Here is an 11670-nt window from a genome sequence, read left to right as displayed (position 1 = left end):
TTAAGGTATTACAAATAGCAGTACATATGTGGACAGGCAGGTAACATTTGAGCCGAGTCTGGAGAAACAGGAGAGGGAGCCATTTGCACCTCTTGGGAAAAGAGGCATGCAGACAGAGGGAACCGCATGTGCACAAACCTTGAGATGGGAATGTGCCTGATCCATCAGAGCTGCAGCTAGAGGCTGGGGTGGCCAGAGCAGGTCTCTGTGGGGTTTTGACAGAGGAATGATACAATATGAATCCTTTTCAGCATCATCACTTGGGCAGCTGAGGTAAGAATAGGCTGGGACCAGAGGATAGGGGGTCTGGGGTGGGGCGGGGATGGGGGGAGGAGAGGCGCGTGGAGAGAGAGTGCAGGTGGAAAGGCACGGCAAACGCAGGAATAAAAGTCCATCCGTGATGGGAATATCTGTAGGTGCCCATCTTAGGAGGAGTAGTAATGGGAGGAACTTCTCTGACAGCTGCCCTGAGGAGCAATCCAGAAAGAGTCAAGGGCTCCTTCATATGGGAACACATCCCACAAAAGCATCTTTGCATGTGGTGATTCTAGTCCACATACATGGCCAAAGCGGATGAGTTGAATCTGATTTAAAAATAGCCAAAGACCTGAGCAGACACCTCACCACAAAAGATGTACAGATGGCCCTAGCTGGTTTGGCTCAGTGGATAGAGCGTCAACCTGCGGACTGAAGGGTCCCAGGTTCCATTCCAGTCAAGGGCATGTACCTTAGTTGCGGGCACATCCCCGGTGGGAGGTGTGCAAGAGGCAGCTGGTTGATGTTTCTCTCTCATGGACGTTTCTAGCTCTCTATCTCTCTCCCTTCCTGTCTGTAAAGAATCAATAAAATATATTTTTAAAAAAAGATGTACAGATGGCAGAAAAACATATGCAAAGATGTTCTACATCATATGTCATCAGAGAAATGCAAACATTTAAAAAAGGCTATACCATTTCACACCTATGCAAATGACCACAATTTAAAGCCTAACAACACCACATGCTGGCGAGGGTGTGGAGCAGCAGGAGCTCTCCTGATTGCTGGTGGGATGTCGAAAGGTACTGCCACTTTGGAGGACAGATTGGTAGTTCCTCACAAAACTAAGCATATTCTTACCAGCTGACACAGCAATCATACTCCTTGGTATTTACCCCCCAAAAAGTTGAAAATGGGTCCACACAAACTTGGACACAATCAAGTTGTCCTTCATTTAGAATGATTACATAAACTTAATGGGTAAATATACAGTGGTACATCCAGACAATGGGAGATTATTCAGCACTAAAAAGAAATGAGTTACCAAGCTATGAAAAGACCTGGAGGAATGAAGTTAGTTGGTGAAAGAAGACAATCTCAAAAGGCTGCATGCTGTTTGGTTGTAACTATATATAACATTCTGGGAAAGACAAAACTATGGAGACAGTAAGGGGTGGTTGTTGTTATGAAGCTGGAAGGGAGCTGCACGGGGCTGGGCACTCATCCTTTGTTTCATTGTCATGAAAGCCCTTTCGGGGTGTGATATAAAGCTTACAGGCCCTAGTTGGATAGTTCAGTTGGGTAGAGCATCGTCTCAATACACCAAAGTTGTGGGTTCAATCCCTGGTCAGGGCACATATAAGCATCAACCAATAAATGCGTAAATAAGTGAAACAACAAATTAATGTTTCTTTCTCTCTCCCTTGCTCTTTCTCAAATCAGTAAATACAAACTTTAAAAAAGCAGCAGATAATGTGATTAATTTTCCTCTCACCCTACTCAGTGCTCACCAGTCCTTGGTGCGGAGAGGTAAACCCAGTTGGTTCCAATGAGAACTTCTCTTTGGGATTTATTTCCCTCTGGCCAGTTACACTCAAGTTCTCTGGTGGAGACCAGGGCAGATAAAAAAAATATGCCCTAATGGAGCAACTACTCAATAAATCCTGGTAATCCGCTCAATGGAGTTCTACACAGCCATTTTAGATAATAGCTATGATGCCTATGTAGCTGTGTAAAAAATGTTTGGGGGGAAATAAAACAATATAGAATTGAGTACATGCCACAGCCACCAATAATACGCATCTTAAAAAAAACAACAGACAAGAAAAAATAGTGAGAAGTACATGAAAATAATAAAAGTATGTAAGGATCATATATGACTGTTATCACTATGAGGATATTTTATTTTCAAACTTGTTTCAAAATTCTAGCTTTGTGAGTTCTTTTTTTTTTTTTTTGCTACAAAATAAAGTTTGGCTTCTGAAAATAGTTTCGGAGAGTTTAAATGTCAGAGACTCTGGACAGCTCAGTTGGTCTGCTCTGTGTCCTGGGTCTGGAAGCTAAGACGAGTGCCCCACGTGAGAGGCCAATGTTTGAGTCACACTCTCCCTTTCAAGGTTCCTGAGAACAATATAACAATTTCCTGGCAGTAACCACTAGCAGTCAGCAAATTCAATTGACAAAGATACATGATACTGTCTTTCCTCCTCTCTTTGTCTTCAGAAATTTAGTCAAACAGGAATTTCAAAGGTCACCTTTCTTGCCACATGATGTTAATACCCTTCTAACAACCTCAGACACTTCTCTGCAAATTTAATGAATGAGCAGCCCCTGCTAACAAATGTCAAAGGAAGAAATTAAAGTTTTGAGTTTTAGTTAGGAAGTGGGGTAAAAACAATATGACTTGTAAATGTTCCACTAAAGGTTGAAGCTACTTAAGTCCACACCTTTATGCCTATGCAAATGCTGCCACTTACTTCCACATAGTTCAATGTATGTTTTTGGTGAAGCAATTTATATAAAAATCCCTCAGGATCTCAATTTTTCTTTCTGTAAGAATTTCTTAAAATTGCTATCCTAAAAGGAAGGGCTCATGGTAGGAGAATCAACAGGAGAGAGCCTAGGCAGGGCTGCTTTGGTTCTTTGAGAAATACTAGGCACATAGACAGAAGTGAGCTTATTGGGACATCAGAGGAAAGGGGAGATGTGTTTAGGAGGTTAGCTTAGGACAAGCTGCTGCTGCCTGCTGCTCCCCTGTGTGGACCCTTAGAGCTTAGGTGAAAAAAAGTAGAGATACAAGGTGCAGGCATGCTCTAGCAAGAGTGTGCTGTGTGTTTTTTGTCTTAAGCCTTATCTTTCTTTGGCTGGCAGTATCCTAGGGGAAGTCTCAGGGGAGGGTCTAAACAAAATATTCATTAGCTTTTCAGGTGTGTCCTTCAATATGTTGATTCATCAAAATGTGCATACAGAGGAGCCAGGGGGTAGTTTCTGTTTAGTTTTATTTTCCAAGAACATCATTAAAGGGGAACCAGGATGGTCTGGAATGTGTAAGCCATTTACTCCTAAATGTTCTTGGTTAGGGAAGATAAAACCTTGTGATTCATTAGCTGGCTGTAAATGCTCATGTTGTTTGGCCTTGTTTCATTGTTTTGTCTGTTTCTCTTATTGTACTTGCCAAAGAATTTTCCTAGCTTCTTACTATCCTACCACAATAAGACATTTCCAAGTAACAACTGTAGATTTTTTATTTTTTATTTTTTATTTTTTATTTTTTAAAATATATTTTATTGATTTTTTACAGAGATGAAGGGAGAGAGATAGAGAGCTAGAAACGTCAATGAGAGAGAAACATCGACCAGCTGCCTCTTGCACACCCCCAACCGGGGATGTGCCTGCAACCAACATACATGTCCTTGACCGGAATCGAACCCGGGACCCTTCAATCCTCAGACCGACGCTCTATCGCTGAGCCAAACCAATTTCAGCAATTGTAGATTTTTTAGAGCTATTTCTCTTTCCTCCCTCCCTTTCTAGCTGACTAAAAATTAAAATAATAATTACTTGTATGCATGCTACTGTCTCTCTCATTACACTTAAATGATTGAGATAATTTAACAGGCAAACATTTTTATTAATTTTCAGTTGGTGAAAATGCAATTAGTCACATTCTCCAATATATTCCTCTTGTCCTTCCTCTCCTGCATTGCTTTTGTTACTTTGCCTTTGTCCTCTTGCAGATAGGAGTATGGGAAAGCCACACCAATATTCAGGGGAAGATCTAATGAGGCTCTATCTTAATTAATGCTCTAATTAATGCGATACTGGTTGTTGTTAATGTTTTTCCAATGAACTGCTGCATCCCATTTTCACATCCATGACCACTCTCTTTGATATAGCTGTTGTGTGGCTGTTTCTAGCCTTATAAAAAGTAGTCCCCAGTGTAGGTTGGCATATGCCTGTGGTTGCAATAATCTCCTGACCTTTCTACAGAAGCCGCATAGTTCCTGAGCTAAGTTGGCTTGTCCTTCCTTTTCCCCTTCTCTGATACTGAAATTGGACATAGCTGGCATGTAGATGATTTGTGACTTGGATTAAACATTTTCAAGAGTTGTTTGTGACAAGATTAAATGTCTCAATGGCTACCTCTGTAACCCTGGCTCTGCCATTGGGAACCTAGCCATAGGCAGAAATATTCTAGATATTTAAACCAAACACTCAATACTTCTTAAAAAAAAAAAATAGATACATAAGCCCACATCTTCACCAATCTATATACAGTATATAAAAGCCTAAATGACCAGCCTATGGACTAACTGGCTGACTGGCTGGTAACTGTGACACGCACTAACCACCAGGGGGAAGACGCTCAGTGCAGGAGTGGAAATCGAAGGCATGGAAACATGGAACAAATTGATGAATCTCAGAGGGAAGCGGGGGGAAGGGTGGGAAGAGATTAACCAAAGATCTTATATGCATACTAGAGGGCCAGTACACAGGTCCCTCACCCTGGCCTGTGGGGATCTGGCAGAAACTGGCTCTCTGACACCCCTCGAGGGATCTGGGATTGCAAGAGGGTGCATGCCAGGCTGAGGACCCCACCCGGTGCATGGATCCATACACCTGGCCTCTAGTTTGTATGTAATAAACACAGCAGAAATTGTACAGGCACATCAAATGTGCAAATGATCCCATTTATTCTGACAATTGGCATTTAGAATTTATAAAAAGTGGGAACTAAATTGTTTCCCAATAACATACTGGTTCTAGCACAGCCATTTGTTTGCATTAACACTTACCACAAGATTTAAAATATCCAGATGTTTGTCAGGGAAACAATTTGATGCCTCTGTTTTTAAGTAATTTGCCAGTGTATGGGGGAAAAACATTTTTCTCAACTCCTCCTAGTGTGCCTGGCTCAGTCTGAAAATTAAACTGACAAAGAAAGATGATCAGGAGAAAAGCATATAAATTTATTTCATATAATTTTTATGTGACACAGGAGCTTTCATAAGGAAATGAAGACCTGAAGAAACAGACCTGAGTGTTTTTATGTTAGGTGTGATGAAGAGGGGGCAGTCATTGAGGAACTTGACAGGTTAAAGAATAAAATATAAAGTGTAGCACATTAGGGGAGACCTAGCAAGTCCTATGTGTTCAAATTCTTCTCCACATCACCTTTGCCTTCAGAGATAAGAATGTTCTTTCACCCAATGTAGGAGGGCACCTCTTACATAAAAGAGTTTTCTCAAATTCCTTCATTTAAGAACCCAGGGTGCCATATTTTGGGTTAACATGACCTGAACTCCATCACCAGTTAAAACTAATGTTACATTAATTTAGTGTTCTCTGGAGTATAGATTTGAAAGGGGAGAGGGTTTTATTGAAGTATCAAAAAGAGTACACATGTCAAGAGTATTATAATTTGTTGAATTTCTCAACATGAGTATTCTTTTTTTTAAAATATATTTTTATTTATTTCAGAGTGGAAAGGAGAGGGAGAGAGAGATAGAAACATCAATGATGAGAGAGATTCATTGATTGGCTGCCTCCTGCATACCCTTCACTAGGGAGGGATTGAGCTCACAACCTAGGAATGTGCTCTGACCAGGAATTGAACCGTGACTTCCTGATTCATAGGTTGATGCTCAACTACTGAGCCACGTCAGCTGGGCTCAAACTGAGCTTTCTTATAACCAGCACCCAGATAAAAAATCAGAACTTTCCAGTCCCCCAAACCCTCTCTCAAACTTCCTCAGACACATATGTCCTTTGGTGCACATGTATGCTCATTTCTAATGAGTGTACCTAGAGAGTAATTGCTGGATCCTAGAGAATGTATACCAGTATATTTGGCTTTAGCTGATATTGCCAAACTTTCCAAAGTGACATTGTGCCAATTTACACTTCCACCAGCAGCACATGAGAGTTCCAGTTGTCCCACAGTGTCACCAACTTTTGGCATTATCTATGTTTTTCTTTTTAGCTTTCTGATAGCATCTGTAATTTGCATTTCTCTGATGACTAATGAGCTTGAGCATCTCTCATCTGTTCATTGACCATTTGGATATAACTTAGGAAATCAATTTTAATATTTCAAGGAGTGTTTACTTGCACAATGTAAATAAATAGAGCCCTGGACAGTTGATTTGAGTGTCATACCGTTTACTGAAAGGTGGTGGGTTTGATTACCAGTCAGGGCACATACCCAGATTGCAGGTTCGATCCCAGGTGAGGGCAAGAGCAGGCGGGAGCCAATCAATGTTTCTCTCTCACATCAATGTTTCTCTACTCTCTCTCTTTCTCTCTCTCTCTCTCTCTCTCTCTCTCTCTCTCTCTCTCTCTCTCTCTCTCTCTCTCTCTTTCTCTCCTTCCCTTCCTCTCTCTAAATCAATAAAAATATACACATAAATAGAAAAACATGGTCATTAAAAAATAAAAATACAAAACTAACTTTTCACCCTCACTTAACTTTTCGTCCAGGTGTACAAACAAGTGAACATTAGTTTCCTGGGTGGGAAACAATCTCACTTAGATGGGTTCATGAAGGGACTTCTACAGTGGTGCAGGTAGGGTTAACCAGGAATGGAGAAGCACCCAGGGCCCACAGCAGTGGGGAGACATACATATCACCCTAGATGTAAACAGGCAAAGGGAGGATAGGTGTATCAGGAACCAGTGAGAACTGTTATAGGGAAGAGGGCCTGTTAGCAGAAGCCAGTAGTTGTGGAGAAATACAGCCACTGCAGAGAACATTGCCTGGAGAATAGAGGAAATGGGAAAGAAATACCTCACCACTCTCCTGCCCTCCCTGGTATTTGCTGTTGACAAATCCAACCTGAGTCCAGAGAACAAGGGAGTCTGGATGGAGCAACCCAAGGCACAGAGCGGGACAGCAAGGAGAGTAGAGTCGACGGGCGGGGATAGAGATGGAACAAACATATTAACCATCACATGGGAGTGCTGCAGTGTGATGGGAAGAACACAGTACCAAAGCCTTGGACTCTGTCACTCATTAGCTCTGTGTTTTTGAAAAGAGAAATAACCTCTCTGAGCCTCACTATCCTCACCTGTAAAAGGAAAGTTTGCCTAAATTGTCTGTAAAATTTCTTTCAGTCCCAAGATGGAGTTTTGTGAAAGTAGTTGTTACTCATTGAGTAGCTGCTGCCATCTTCATCAGGATGGGCTAGCCAAGTCCCTAACCACTTCCTAGTGTGTTATACAGTGACTAGAGGCATTTGGGTTTGCAAACCATGGGCTAAGGTTTCTGGATAAAGAAGGTGAAGGCATTAGCTAAATCACATATATGCAGCCCTAGCCAGTTTGGCTCTGAAGATAGAGCATCAACCTGTGTACTGAAGAAGAGTCCCAGGTTTGATTCCAGTCAAGGGCACATACCCTGGTTGCGGGCTCAATACCAGTAGGGGGCATGCAGGGGTCAGCTGATCAATGATTCTCTCTCATAATTGATATTTCTATCTCTCTCTCCCTCTCTCTTCCTCTATGAAATCAATAAAATCATAAATATTAAAAAAATAAAGAACATATATGCCTACCCTTGGACACAGACAATTGTTTAGTGAAGGCCAAGGGAGGAGGAGGCAGGGGGTGGGTAGAGGTGGACAAAGAGGTGAGGAAGGGGGACACCAACATTAAAAAATTTAATAATAAAAAAGACCTCAATCAAAAATCTCTCCCAGGTCACTTGTATATTTCCAGCTATAACTACAATATTTCCTCTTTCAGTAAAGCAGTACCCCAGTGGGAAATACATGGCACAACTACCCCTGGTTTCAGAAGCTCCACCTTTTCCAGCAGAAAGCAGTCTAGCTGCAGGGCGGGTCCCTTGGGAATGATTGAAGGAACCTACAGCATAGGCTAGCTCCAAAGGCACTGAAGGTAAGGCAGAGGTCCACACCTTCATGCTAACAAAATATGAAGTATTAAAAACACCACTACAAAATGTGGCAGTAGCTGTGAAAACCTAAAACATACACATCCTATGATCCAGATTTCTTCTAGATATTTTCCCTGAAGAAGTTCTCATATAGGTGTGTGTGCTTTACTGAAGCTAACTTGAATTGGGGTTCTACCACTTATTATCCACATATTACTTCCCTATTTATTACCTGTCCTGTGTGATCAGAATGCATTAGTAGATTAATGATTTATTTTGATGCTGTATTCACAGAGGTGATTCTTTGAGCTTCAGTGACCGGCTTGATTTCTGCAGCCTATTGGAGTGTTTTTGTTTCCAGTCATGCCATCAGAGAAATTCAATACCAGGAATTATTGTCTAACAAATAGAGGGCCGAAGGGAAATCCGGAGGGCTAACTACACCAGCCAATTCCTCTACAGATTGCAGACGACCTTGGGTAACCTTGCTCATTGCTCTTATTTCTCTTATCTGTGCATGCAGCTCTTTGCCCCAGATCTTGAGGTCACTTTCATTTATAAAAAGACCTCAGGAGGGCCTTAGTTTGTTCTGTGTTTCAGAACAGATGAATAGCTTTTGACTATCTGAGGTGGCTATCTTATTCTTTTATCAACTGCATTGGATTTGTTGGTATAAGAGAAATAGCTGCTCAGACATCAACCCATGGAAGTTGTTTCTTAAATGAGGCTGCAATTAAATTGCCTTTTTAAAAAAATATGTTTTAATTGACTTCAGAAAGGAAGAGAGAGGGAGAGGTAGAAACATCAATGATGAAAGAGAATCATCTGTTGACTGCCTCCTGCATACCCCCTACTGGGGATCAAGCCCACAACTGCAATGGGGCATGTGCCTTGACTGGGAATCTAACTATGACCTCCTGGTTCATAGGTTGATGCTCAACCACTGAGTCACATCAGCCAAGCTAAATTGGCTTTTTTTTTTTTAAAACATATATTTTTTTATTGATTTTAGAGAGGAAGGGAGAGGGAGAGAGATAGAAACATCAATGATGAGAAAGAATCATTGGTCAGCTGCCTCCTGCACATCTTCTACAGGGGATTGAACCCAAAACCCAGGCATGTGCCCTTGACAGGAATCGAACTTAAGACCCTTCAGTCTGCAGGCTGACACTCTATCCACTAAGCAAAACCAGCTTGAGCTAAATTGGCTTTTATAGCCTTAGGCAAGTCAATGAATTTAAGTGATTAAAATTTTATTTATTCATGTAGCTTTTCATCTGTAGAGATGAAAATGCAACCTGTTTTAATAGTCAATGAATAGAGAGCATTGCTGAAATTACAAGTAGAATTACTCAGATTATTATGATATTGCAAAACATTAAGTTTCTGTTGACAACTTGAGATTGTGGTATTTTTAGAGCAAATCAATCCAGATATGGAATTTCAGCTTATTTTCCATTCTCCAATTCTGTTTAATTATCAAGGTTTCTTACTTAAGCTAATTTGAGTTGGGGTTTCAGTCTTAATTATCAAGGAGTTTTTCATTTTTTAACAGGAATTTATATAGTTTAAGAAGTGAAAAAACATGACAAGATGGATAGATTTTGCAGATATAATGCTAAGCAAAAGAAGTCAAACAAAAAGACTATATACTATAGGATTCAGTGTGAATGAAGTTCAAGGACAGACAAAACTGATCTATATTGATAGAATAGTGACTACTTCTGGAGGTTAGGAGAAGACTCCTTCAGCTTCAGCTATTCTTTATTTTGGTAGTTTCATAGTTTTGCCCTTATTGTGCATGTGATAATTAAAAATAATTAAGTAAAGGAAAATAAATTATCCTTTCCTTCCTTCCCCTCTGTAAATATCAATTTTAACAAATCTAAAAAAAGCTCTGGTTCAGTCCCCAGAGCATATATTCAGGTTGCAGGTTCAATCTCCAGTTGAGGTGCATCCGAGAGGCAATATCCCTCTCTCTCTCTCTCTCTCTCTCTCTCTCTCTCTCTCTCTCTCTCTCTCCCCCTCTCTTTTTCTCTCTAAATATCAATTTTTTTTAATCTAAAAATTTTTTTTTAATTGAACAAAATACCACCTGGCCCACAGCAGTAGTTTAAAGACTATTATTTTACAAATAATCCATATATGATTTAGAATTATTCTATCATATTTTAGTGGCTATGAAAACAAAGGAAGACAAATTATCTGTATTATGATGTAGGTAATTAAAAAACAATTTGTTTTATATTAGTCTCTCAGAATGAACAATAATAAAGAGGCATAATCTTTTCTTAACCTGATTTATTTCTCTATCCAGTAACCTCAAGTTTTGATATTACTGTTTGTTACTAGATATCAATGATTTGGGTAATATAGAATGTTCTATGATGTCATATATTTTAAATTCCTTATTGTCAATAATACCCATATCTAATTATCATCCTGTAATATTTGGTTATATGTATTATTTGCTCAGATATTATCTTGTGAGAAACAAGTTTGTTAACATTTTTCTTTTAATATGTTTTCAAAGATTTTGACATAGTTTAGCTATTTTGCTAAAAATGAATCCATCGCTTGTTACATTCTACTGGTTGCTGGATAGAAACAAATGTTGACAAATTTCTAAATTAATCTTGAAGTTATAATCATTGTCATTTATTTTGCAGCAATCCATTTGAAAGAAAAGAAGTGTCAGGCCCCTAATTTACCAGTGAACCAAGAGCACTTGTTAATAAATCCTATGCACAGAGCTTGTTAGACAGTTTTACATTTACTTTCAATTACAGGTACAATTACTGCTTCCGGTATTTTGTTTTGTTTTGTTTTTTTAACTTCTGCCCTAGAGACTTGGCACTAAATAAAGCTCAGACATACAAAACAAAAAACAAAACAAACAAACAAGGAAGTGACCAATAAAAATCACATCATAGAGCCTAGAGCTAAGCAGCTTATTCTGTCCATACAGATAATAAAAATTCTTGCTTGTCATCATTTCTGGATGAATTCCACCATATGGACTGGATAAATCCATCATCCTAAGCCACAAGATTAGGCTCCCAGAAGTTGAAGTGACCTGTGGCAGACCCTTGGCACTCTGCCTAGATTTCCTTCCGTGCCTTTCACTATGTTTATGTATAATCCTTACCACCCACCACCGGCCCCCAAACTCTGGTGTATTTTCCTTCCAACATGTGGGCAAATTTTTTAAAGCACAGTAAGAAAGTTGAGAGTTTGATGACAAAGTAGAAAATATTTTGAATAGATATGATAGACCAAATGATTCTATTTCTACTATATATTGACCTCATGTTACTCAATAAGAAAAATTACCAAAATTACAATAGAAAAGTGGGCAAAAAATATAAGCAAAACATTCGCAGGAGAAAATAGCAATCTTGCTACCATGCAAAACAAACAAACAAAACAAAACTATAAATCAAACCAAATTGTGATGCCATTATTCTCTTACTAAGTTAACAATGTGTTTTTTAAATGAACAATTATTATAAATGAGCACA

The sequence above is a fragment of the Pipistrellus kuhlii genome, unplaced genomic scaffold, assembly GCF_014108245.1.
Source record: "Pipistrellus kuhlii isolate mPipKuh1 unplaced genomic scaffold, mPipKuh1.p scaffold_m20_p_6, whole genome shotgun sequence".
Taxonomy (NCBI): Eukaryota; Metazoa; Chordata; class Mammalia; order Chiroptera; family Vespertilionidae; genus Pipistrellus; species Pipistrellus kuhlii.
This window is presented reverse-complemented; position numbering follows the sequence as displayed.